The sequence below is a fragment of the Rhinoderma darwinii genome, unplaced genomic scaffold (assembly GCF_050947455.1).
Source record: "Rhinoderma darwinii isolate aRhiDar2 unplaced genomic scaffold, aRhiDar2.hap1 Scaffold_70, whole genome shotgun sequence".
NCBI lineage: Eukaryota > Metazoa > Chordata > Amphibia > Anura > Rhinodermatidae > Rhinoderma > Rhinoderma darwinii.
This window is the reverse complement of record NW_027464260.1, coordinates 1,436,782-1,449,043: the sequence shown is the minus strand read 5'-3', so window position 1 is coordinate 1,449,043 and position 12,262 is coordinate 1,436,782.

Genomic DNA, 12,262 nt, shown 5'->3' with positions numbered 1-12,262 from the left:
GCCATCCCGGACCGTGGTGCACAGCAGCGGCACGCAGCCGCTCTAAAATCAGGGCCTCTGCCATACTAAAAAGCCGGGCAACGGGGAGCTTTGCTTCTTGTGTACTACTCCTCCCGCTGCTTCCGGCTCAATGCCGAGAAACAGCGGGAAGCGCAGTAACGGCCCCCCCGTCCCCCCTAGCTCCTCCCCGTCCCTCCTTCAGCTTCTTCACCTTTCCCTCACCTCTTAACATTAACCCTTTCCCTACCAGGACGGTCATGTCGGCTTCCCTCAAGCCTGCAGCTGCGTCCAGCCTCTTCTAGAATGCAGCAGTTGCAACTCTGCTGTGCTGTGTCTATTCATATAAGACACATGTACATGTAACCCATTACAGTCACATTAATACATGGGTTTCTCCACCGCTGGGCTTCACTTACAGCCCGTTGAAGGAACCTCTGGGTTCATGTGCAATCAGACTGTCTCATCATTGACACTGAGGGGGACAGTTATTTGCAATTATTTAACAACCCAATTTCTGGTTTAGGGACTATTATAGTTTCCTCTCTATTACTAAATAAGGGGGAGGTTAGACACATATATATCCTTTACAATCCGGAGCAATCTAAATCAGACATAATTTGTCATAGTGCGTCAATTTAGGGGACTTTGGCGCAACATCATTTTTCATCTAACATTGTTTTAATATAAATTTAATAATAAAGTATTTTTTATTTTTTTTTGCAATTACAAAACACACTACTTTTCCCACTCCCCGTTCCTTTTTCATGTATCTGTCAGGAGGTAGAGGAGCAATGTTCTGCAGATCTCCAGAGAGGTCAGTGGTGTAATAATCTGCAGAATATATCACTATATATCTGTCAGGAGGTAGAGGAGCAATGTTCTGCAGATCTCTAGAGAGGTCAGTGGTGTAATAATCTGCAGAATATATCACTGTGTATCTGTCAGGAGGTAGAGGAGCAAAGTTCTGCAGATCTCCAGAGAGGTCAGTGGTGTAATAATCTGCAGAATATATCACTATTTATCTGTCAGGAGGTAGAGAGAGCAATGTTCTGCAGATCTCTAGAGAGGTCATTGGTGTAATAATCTGCAGAATATATCACTATGTATCTATCAACAGGTAGAGAGGACAGAGCAATGTTCTGCAGATCTCTAGAGAGGTCAGTGGTGTAATAATCTGCAGAATATATCACTATGTATCTGTCAGGAGGTAGGGGAGCAATGTTCTGCAGATCTCTAGAGAGGTTAGTGGTGTAATAATCTGCAGAATATATCACTATGTATCTGTCAGGAGGTAGAGGAGCAATGTTCTGCAGATCTCCAGAGAGGTCAGTGGTGTAATAATCTGCAGAATACATAACTATGTATCTGTCAGGAGGTAGAGAGGACAGAGCAATGTTCTGCAGCTCTCCAGAGAGGTCAGTGGTGTAATAATCTGCAGAATACATCACTATGTGTGGTAACGCGGGTGGCGAGTCGCGGTGGGCGGGGCTCTCTGAGCTGAAGTTGGTATTCGCGCCCTTTGGTCACGGTGGCGCACTTTCTCTCTCCTGCTCCTCGGGCCGCAGAACCAGTGAAATAAGTGGTGCTTGTGGGATACACTGTTCTCTGTCTCCTGGGATGTTATGTGGTGTACCCCGAAATAAGGATGTTCCAAGAGACAGGGTTCAATAAACTTTCACAGTAGTTTTACTGGGCACAATATGCTTGGTGGTTACTTTTGTTACAGAGGCAATGTCTTTAAGTAGTATAAACATATCACAGGGTATTGCAAATGGTGGTACCTGCTTCACCTCCCTGACTCTGTCTGTAATTCCTCCAAGTGTGCTCTGAGTTCTGCTCCTCTTTCTAACCTATACTGTGCTGGAAGGTGCGCTGCTGACTGTCCCAATCCAGTTGCACTATCACAGAGGACTGGTGTCCCTTGGGGATTCTAGGCTGTGTGCAAGCTCCTTGCTTTGCTCTAGGCACTCTCAGTAGTGTCCAAGCTCCTTGTCTAGCTTCTGTACCACATGCAACACACACTGACCTGCACTCCTTTCACTTCCACATGGCTGCTGCTGATCCTCTCACAGAATTCCTCTCAGTTCCACATGGCTGCTGCAGCATCTCACTGAATGCAACTTCAGACACTGACTTGTCTGCTCTCCTCTGCCTGCACGCTGCTGCACTCCTCTGCTCCACACTGCTGCACTCCTCTGCTCCACACTGCTGCACTCCTCTGCTCCACACTGCTGCACTCCTCTGCTCCACACTGCTGCACTCCTCTGCTCCACACTGCTGCACTCCTCTGCTCCACACTGCTGCGCTCCTCTGCTCCACACGGCTGCACTCCTCTGCTCCACACGGCTGCACTCCTCTGCTCCACACTGCTGCAGTCCTCTGCTCCACACTGCTGCACTCCTCTGCTCCACACTGCTGCACTCCTCTGCTGCACACTGCTGCAATCAGTGAGGTTCGTTCCTGTGTCCCAGCTAGCTACACCCCTCCCCTCTTTCTGGAGAATGCATCTTAAGGTGAAACAGCCCATTTATGTTTCTGCTGAGTCATATAGGGAAGTGAATTCAGTACCAACCATGATTACAGAATAAAGCACATTAAAACCTGCATACTAAAGCAACAGTAGAATGACCGTAAATAAACAGCAATTTTCCTGGGTATCACAATAGCTCCAAGGACTTCTCCTAGTCTATGTGTTAATGTTTGTTTGTCAGTGGTGTCTGACGTGTTTGGGTTATAATTTATGGTTCGTGCATTATTGATTTATTATTGTTTTTGTTAATAAATAATATGGATATTATTTAATTATGGTTAATTGAGTTAACTAACTTTTATATTTATTTATTAATAAAATGGCTGCTGTGGCCACTTTATCCAAACCCTCGGAGTCGAGTCTTCTTGAGAGAAAGGTGTGGGTTATGAATGGGGAACAGATATATAGGTAAGTGTAATTTGCATACACATACATCACTCGACTTACCCCAAGCCATGCAAAATAAAGACACAAAACATTATAATTGGGTGTTAAATGGTCAAAACTTTTATTATATTATATGACCAAACCCAAAATGGCAAACCTCCGACTCACGAAGAGTCACCCTCCAGCACGCAGGAAAGGAAAAACCCCCTGTGGGGGAAACCTCTAGGGAAACCATGGCTGGAGGATTGCCCTTCCTCTGGGCTTAGAAGGTGCCAAAATAGAATTTGTAACAGAATTTGTACGTTTTCTCAGATTTTCAAGGAAAGACATTACAATGAACGAACGACATAAAACACATAAATCGGCTGATCTGGTTGGCTAGGCGGATGTCTGTCTTCCTGGGCACCCATTAAAATGAATGGGCGATGCTCGGTTGAGACGGGTCCTCCAGAGGGGTCCTCCAGATGCCTCCTTGTAGCACCTGTCTCCGCTCTGGCTAATAGGGGGGGATCTCCTGCTGGAAAACCCCCTCTATTACAGACAACCCGTATGAAGAGGATGGCATCACTGTGATGAAGAAGTGGTCTTGGGTGAAGGGTTTCCCTGCTAGAACCTCCAAATTACATCAGGTCGGCATTGGTGGGGAAGTCAAGCTCAAGGTCCTCAGTCCCATCCAATATGGCGCTGAATGTGGCAGTAAAACCTTCTAATATGGAATCTTCTTTATGTCATAAACATTTGTATTTATGACATCAGCGCATTCATCATCATTACTGCAGGAGTTCCTTACCACTGCCGCCTCGTTCATTGTGACATCACCCACAGTGGTCTGAAGTGTTAACCCTTTAATGACTGGCAGTGTACTTACCACAAAGGCCATAAAGCTGAATAGAACATATCAGTGGCCATAAAGGAAAACGGATAATGCAGGGAGCATCTCCGCACAAGAACAATCCATGACAAAGAGTACTCCAGGATAAGATAACTTATCTGCTTTCTCCAAAAACCAGCACCACACCTGTCCATAGGTTATGTGTGGTACTACAGCTCATTACCATTCACTTCAATGGAGCAAACCTGCAATACCAAATACAACCTGTGGATAGGTGTGGTGCTGTTTTTGGAAGAAAGCAGCCATATTTTTCTAATCCTGCACAGCCCCTGTTAGAAATAGTTCAAAAAAAGGGGGAGAGAAGAAATTAAAAAAAGGGAAAAAGAGGAACTCTGAGGTAAAAGAAATCAAACTAGACTGAAAGGAGTCTGCTGGAGGTGCCAGATGGAAAGACATATTTCTGCCATGGGGACCAGATTAGTTGAAAAACTATGCAGTTCATCTTCGAATGCAGCGTCACAAAAACAAATTATTTTGTAAAAAAATTAAAAAGTGTTTTTATTGTGCAAAACTAGAAAAACTTTTACATACATGTTGGTTCAGGAGTCCTGGTGGTCCTCCATGGGCTTTACCCATGGAGTGTTTGGAGACATGTTGGAGCTGTGGGATAATGGTAGGTACGCTTACTGACATCTGATGGGATTGTAGGCACATCGCACCATTTTGGTTGGCAATAAATGCTCTCTTTGAACATGCCCCCTCCGCTCCATTCTCTCCAGATCTATTTCTTTCCAGAAGAAGGTTCTCCTCCATTTATTCAGACTAGGTTGTGCCTAGACATTGGAAGTCTACAATTCCCCGGTACAAATCTAAATGTTTGGCCACATTCACTGATATTCAGAATCCAGCAACTCTGCCGATTGTTGAAGTAAAATCTCAGGCATTTTCTGAGTAGTTGACCGCTAACTCCCTCCACTCTGCTACCTCGCTGTAGTGCCCGACCATTCAAATTGTTTTCTTCTCTCTCTGTAATTGTCGTCTGTCTATTGCTTGTTGTTTTAACCTTTCTTATTGATAAAAGTACAGATTTGGTAAAGACGACGCTTACATTGTTTCCTAATTGTCTTTTGGTGAGCTGCATTTTTTTTACATTTTGTACTGCTTTTTGGTTTTAATAAAGATTGAGCAGAGTTACTGCTGTTAAGCGGTGATAAATATTCTTCTACGTTGTCACGGCGCGGGATGTGGACCCACAGGGCCGTACCGCGTAGCGGGGTAGCAGCTGGCCAACAAGGTACAAAACCATGTCTATAGTTCTGAACGTGTACCTGAGGCAATGTAGATAGTGGCAGGGACACGACTTGACTTTCACAGCAGGTGACGTCGCGGATGCAGCGGGAAGACACGACTTGACTTTCACAGCAGGTGACGTCGCGGATGCAGCGGGAAGACACGACTTGACTTTCACAGCAGGTGACGTCGCGGATGCAGCGGGAAGACATGACTTGACTTTCACAGCAGGTAATGATAGCACGGGATACAGGGTACAGGCAGCCAGAACGGGTAACACTGGGAACTGGAAAACACTGGGAGACCTTTAGCAAGACAAACTAGGGTATACAACAACGCTCAGGCAAGGAACCAGTGGGCAGTCCATTTTAAGTCCCATCATCAACAATCCCCAAAGGGTTTACTCTTTATGAGGATATACCAGCTACATGAAGACTGGAGAGGTGGAGATAGAAATAAACTATTACTCCAAAAAGAAACCATGTGGATATACACCCTGGGGACTTTATCCCCTAGGGGGCTAAATAATGAGATCAAATGTAACATGTTCCTCTGAAATGATTGGGCTTATGTATCTGTTATGGATTCTTCTTTCTCCGAGGTTCTTTTTCTTTCTTGGATCCCTGCTCAGGACGGTGGGGACTCGGTCGATGGTCATTTTTTGGCCCTTGACCTACTCCCTGCCGACCTGCCCGGTCCCCTTTTGCGATCATTACGTAGTATACTGTATCTCTTTCTTGGTTCTTTCCTGGACTTTGTATGGGTGGGTTCGATATCCGCTCGGTGGGCTGTTTACCAGCAGCTGAGTGGTCTTGCACTCACTCATCCTTATCCATACTATAGAAATAACCTTATTTCTATTCTGAAACTGTAAAGATGGAGATACACTCTTTACCTCCTCAGTTCTTCCCTATATTGAACTAATGACCTTATTCATACATTGAAATGGAGGGAATAAAAATGTTCACTCTTGAGCATATTCAATTGATGGATTTATACATATATGGAAATGGAGAGAAAAGAGATCCTCTTCCCTATAGCCGGCTCATAATGTGTATCTGCCCCCTTCTTTTTTCAGATGTATTAACCATCTCAGGACACATCTCCATCTCTCACTTACAATATTATTCTTTGGATCTAGTTGATGTCTGACCAATTTGTGACACTCTGTTTAATATATATCTCTGTGAGCTATAAAGGAAACAGAATATCGCTACTCGCAATATGTTTGGGATTTTTTTGTTTCTTTCTTTATTGCCTCTTTCTCATATTTTTTCTTTCCCTCCCCTTTTTTTTCTTGTTTTCTTTTTCTTATTTTTTCTTTTTCTTGTTTCTTTATTTCTTTATTTATCTTTTTATTATTTTTCAGGGAGAGCGATGCCTCTCTCTCCAGGATAATGACATTAGCATCTTAATTAAAGTCATTAATGAGGACCTAATTTTTGGTCGTATCTGCTTTTGGCAATCCTGGTAATATTTTCTAATGAAATTATTCTTTATTATGATTACCTTTCTAAAAATGGTTTAAGATGTATTGTACATTTGTTTAATCTGTACTTGCAGTTTATTCCCAATATTCTACTGCATGTAAACGATCGAGTTATTGAAATTGACAATGTATCTTTAAATGCCTGTGCTATATAAGCAGGTACTATCGTGAACATGATTTCCTGTCTCTGATGAAGTCCCAGCTGGGATGAAACGCGTAAGATGTATGCACGGTGGTGAGAGACGTCATCACACCGTTTTCCTCAGGCGTGGTTACCTGTAAATTCCATGCCTCAAACCACGCTTGGTTTGTTACCTACTACCTTGGCTGCAGGGGCGTAACTAGGAAAGACTGGGCCCCATAGCAAACTTTTGACTGGGGCCCCCCCTCCCATGGGTGTCACACAACCCCCCCCCTTGTAGATAGTGCCTTTTTTACAGTCCCCCTGTAGATAATGCCATACAGCCCCCCCTGTGGATAACGCCATACAGCCCCCCTGTAGATAACGCCATACAGCGCCCCCTGTAGATAACGCCATACAGCCCCCCCTGTAGATAACGCCATACAGCGCCCCCCCTGTAGATAACGCCATACAGCCCCCCTGTAGATAATGCCATACAGCCCCCCTGTAGATAATGCATACAGCGCCCCCTGTAGATAACGCCATACAGCCCCCCCTGTAGATAACGCCATGCAGCCCCCCCAGTAGACTGTATGGCGTTATCTAAAGGGGGGACTTATGGCGTTATCTACAGAGGGGGCTGTATGGCGTTATTTACAGGGGGGCTGTATGGCGTTATCTACAGGGGGGACTGGGTGGCGTTATCTACAGGGGCGTCTGTATGGCGTTATCTACAGGGGGGACTGTGTGGCGTTATCTACAGGGTTGACTGTGTGGCGTTATCTACAGGGGGGACTGTGTGGCATTATCTACAGGGGGGACTGTGGCGTTATCTACAGGGGGGACTGTGTGGCGTTATCTACAGGGGGGACTGTGTGGCGTTATCTACAGGGGGGACTGTGTGGCGTTATCTACAGGGGGGACTGTGTGGCGTTATCTACAGGGGGGACTGTGTGGCGTTATCTACAGGGGGGACTGTGTGGCGTTATCTACAGGGGGGACTGTGTGGCATTATCTACAGGGGGGACTGTGTGGCGTTATCTACAGAGGGGGACTGTATGGCGTTATCTACAGGGGGACTGTATGGCGTTATTTACAGAGGGGGCTGTATGGCGCTAACGCCATACAGCCCCCACTGTAGAGAACGCCATACAGTCCCCCTGTAGAGAACGCCATACAGCGCCCCCCCTGCAGGGAACGCCATACAGCCCCCCCCCTGCAGGGAACGCGATACAGCCCGCCCCTGCAGGGAACGCCATACAGCCCCCCCCCCTGCTGGGAACGCCATACAGCCCCCCCCTGCAGGGAACGCCATACAGCCCCCCCCTGCAGGGAACGCCATACAGCCCCCCCCCTGCAGGGAACGCCATACATCGCCCCCCCCCTGCAGGGAACGCCATACATCGCCCCCCCCTGCAGGGAACGCCATACATCGCCCCCCCCCTGCAGGGAACGCCATACAGCGCCCACCCTGCAGGGAACGCCATACAGTGACCCCCTGCAGGGAACGCCATACAGCGCCCCCCCCCAAAAAAAAATACGACCTATAGTGTGTCCTACAAATAACATGCATCCCCTATCCACAGGATAAGGGATACATGTGTGATCGCTGGCATTGATAGGGAGAACGGGGGACTGAAAGTCCCCCAAGTTCTCCATGACTAACCTCTGACTTCCGGCGTCTGTGTCGGCAGCTCAATAAAAATGAATGGAGCGCTGGTCACGCATGCGCACAAGCACGACCGGCGCTCCATTCATTTCTACGGAGCTGCCGACACAGACCCCGGAAGTCCGAGGTTTGTGATGGAGAATTTCATGTCCCCCGTTCTCCCTATCGCGGCCAGCGATCACACATATATCCCCTATCCTGTGGATAGGGGATACATGTCTTTTGTTTAATGGCAGAGCGGGGAGATACCTCCCTGCTCTGCCGTAGTGTTCAGTGGCGTCCCGCTGTAGCAGCCATAGCGGCTGCTAGCGGAGCCTGCGGCCATGGTGGGGGCCCGTGCCGGCGGGCGACACCGGCCCCCTCATGCCGTGGGCCCCGTAGCAGTCGCTACGGCTGCTACGGCGGTAGTTACGCCACTGCTTGGCTGGTATCTCCTTATTGGGTCCCTGGACTTGAGATTCTTAACCTCTACTACTTATGAGGTATGGGACATAACATCTAGAGGATATCAATTGGCTCCTTCAAACTTGAAGCAAGAACTTTGCATGCACGCTACAACAGCCCTTAAATTCACCTGTACCCGGGAATTAACCCATCCTGTTACGGACAAGGAAGCAAGGGAGAAATCCACTCTGTGTATAATCAGGAATCCGCCTGCTTGAAGGAATCGAAGTGACCAAGAATGCGATTCTAAGGTCAGATACATGTGGCTGTTAAGTTGCACTGAAACTTCAAGAATGATAAAGACCATCTATGGACTGATGTGCACACAATAGATGAGTATGCGGAAAATCATTGTGGATCATTTATATTCTCTTTGCTCACTCTACTTTACCGTACTTATATTGGTTCCTGGATGTGCTTAACAATTTTGCCGTTCTGACAGGTTTGAATTGACTGTCCCTCCTAGGCTGTAACTTGTTATATGTACCTTGCCGATATATCTTTTTGTATCTCATTTAGCATATTTATGCTTATATCGATATATACCCAGAATTATCCCTGGCCAGGTAGTTTTTAAATTGTATTCTATTATTGTATATGAATTTTGTGGGAATTTGTTTGCTACTTTTCCCTTTTTTCTACGAATTAAACTAATTTTATATCACAATATCTATAGATATATTTATTTTTTATATATCAATATCTGAATTCTCTTACCCAGATGAGTGCTTGTTTTGTCCTGGATAGTTTTTTGGTTCATTGTTTTTGGTTAAGTTACTAGGACGGCACCGTGTGGCCCCCCAACCACAATATTCTGGGATTCTGGATATTCTCTTCTATTTTTTGTCCCCTTATTATAGTCCAGCAGCCAATTGGGCTGAGAATTGATGTAAGGCAGCTTGACGCATACTGGCCCTTTAAGGCCGTGCATGCGTGGGCGCCCTGCGGTACACAGTCCGAGGACCCGGAAGAGAGTGCCGCCGTCTCCCTGGAGGGAGTACACGCCGAGAAGAGAAGTGTCCATGGCCGGGATCGTCAAGAGGTAAGTCAGAACGACGACCCCCGGCCATGGACGTAACATACGTCCTGCTCCTGAGGTGACCTCAGGGAGGACAGAAACCTCCCATGGAACAGAAGAGACTGGGGTGGTGGACATTGTTAGGTAAAGGTTCAATTATAGACTTACCATCAGGGGTGCTCAGGGATATGCCGCTAATCCCCAAGTCAAGACTAGCTAGGAGGTCAAGGCTTCCTGAGCCCTGCTCACACCATAGTCAGGAGCCCCCCAGCTTGACTGTGTCTGATTTGGGACAGGTAGTGGCTCAATTACGGGCTGGTGTTAGAGAGGCTTTGGTGCAGCGTGAGGTCCCACCACCTGTGGTCCCCGTTGCTCCTTCTCCTGTGACGGCGTGGTACGGTTCGGTATCTGGGGCTGTTGCGCTAGGTTCTAAAGTCAGTGGAGTTTTGCCATAGCAGTTTCATCTGGGGCCAGTGTGAGGAATGGGGGGAACCACTTCGTCTATTTTGCTGCAGGTGGAGAGAGACTTTTTCTGGGACTTTTTCTGTTATTTGCCCCTTGTCCTGAGCTCAGGTGGTTTTTAATTCAAATGAGACAAGCAGCCGATCAAACTGAGAAACCAGTGAACCAGTCCAAACCAGTGTAGAAGTGTCTGAAAATAATCCTCTCCACTGTCACCTTCAGACTGTCCGACCATAATGGTGAGGCTATGCGTAGCAGCAGCCGCAGGTGGGCATGGATTACAAATTGATAGTTGATGTGTTTATGTTTGTTTTGATGTGTTTTTATTTAGAAATTTAGCACCAAGCGCACCGCCTATGTAAACATGTATGCCGCCTATGTAAACATGTATGTGTATATCATTTTAGTGCTTTGCTGCCATCTAGTGACCAAACTGCATACATAGTTTGTGTAGTGCTGTTGTGTTATGTGTGCAGGACCTGTGATCACATGACCAGAGAGGCAAATTCTCAAGTTTGTGCAGGTGCTGCACAGCTACTCAAGTAGGGGAGAAGCTGAATCTTTATTTAACAGGAGTTTAGCACCATATTTAAATATGCAATATTTTAAAAACAAATCGCCATCTTAAAGTCGTCAAACTGCATATTATGAGAGGAAAATGACTGTTATGCTATGTCGTTGATATATAAATTGTGTAGTAAGTGTTATTGCACTTAAGTAAACATATAACAGATCATTCCTCCAATTAAGACCCTTCGGGAATCTTGTATGAAGCTGCAGATCGCAGAACGCCTCCCTATTCAGGAAGTGTCTTCTCCAATATCCACCCGTCTTTGGTTTCTTCACTTCTTCAAGGCCATAAAAACATTGGGGGGAATTTATTAAGATGGCATTTCATATGCCAGTCTTAATATAAAGAAAGTTGGAGTAAGATGCAATACATTTATTAAATGTGTCACATCTTTCGGCCATTCGTGCGCCACAATCGTTATGCAGCGACCGCGGCCATGCTTCATCTATTCCCCCTACCCATCGGACATAATGTAAAATAAAAAATAAGTATAATCTTTTCTCCGCTTCTCTTCTTCCCCCTTGATCCCCTAAGGCTCCCTGCTGCCCATACAATGCACTGACACCGAGCAGCGTCAGGTCCTTTATATGTGACACAGCACTCAACGTCATCAGTGCATTGTATGAGCCGCAGGCTGCGGAGAGAACATGAGGGGACCAGAAGAGGAGTGGTGAGGCGAGCATTCATTTTTTATTTAATTGTCCGATAGAGGGGACGGAGAGGAGCCTGGCATGGGCCTCTACCTTGCTACGCTCCACATAGTGACATTTTTGCCAGTTATTAGCAGGCATAGATTTCGACTATAGTTTACGCCAGGTGTAAATTATTATAAATTTGTTGAGCTGCTGTCACCCTGCCACCTTTTGGAAAGCCCTCTTTTAGAAAACTGGTGTAGAAAGGTTAATACATTTCCCCATAAGCTTTAAAAATTACCATTATGTGTTTCTAAGAAGTGTTTTTCTGCATCGGGAGGCATTAGTGTTTTTTTGTTTTTGTATCTGAAATGTGTTCTACAATGCGCGTTTTGAACTTTCTAATCGTGCGCCCTACAGATGTAGCCAGCTTTATCTTGACTTTCAACACATTAAATACACAGTGGCGGTGTTTTTTCAATGACTTTTTAATGACTTTTGTTGTGTGATATCACGCTGCAGCAAGTTATCCGAGTCAAGATAAAGATGGCTACATCCGTACATACACGCGATCACATTGTTTGCATTTAATGGCATAAATGACATGATGCTTAGTACAATTTTTATAAACGCATCGATATTGTAAGTACTTTTTAAAAAATAAAAAACTTTTTGGGAAAGTCAAGTTTTGTTGTTAGTGACAATGTAGAAAAGACTTGGTGACATCATGTAACCCTACCTCCCAACCGTCCCGGATTCAGCGGGACAGTCCCGGACTCCGGGCGTTGTCCCGCTGTCCCGGGCGGCCGGGGGTATG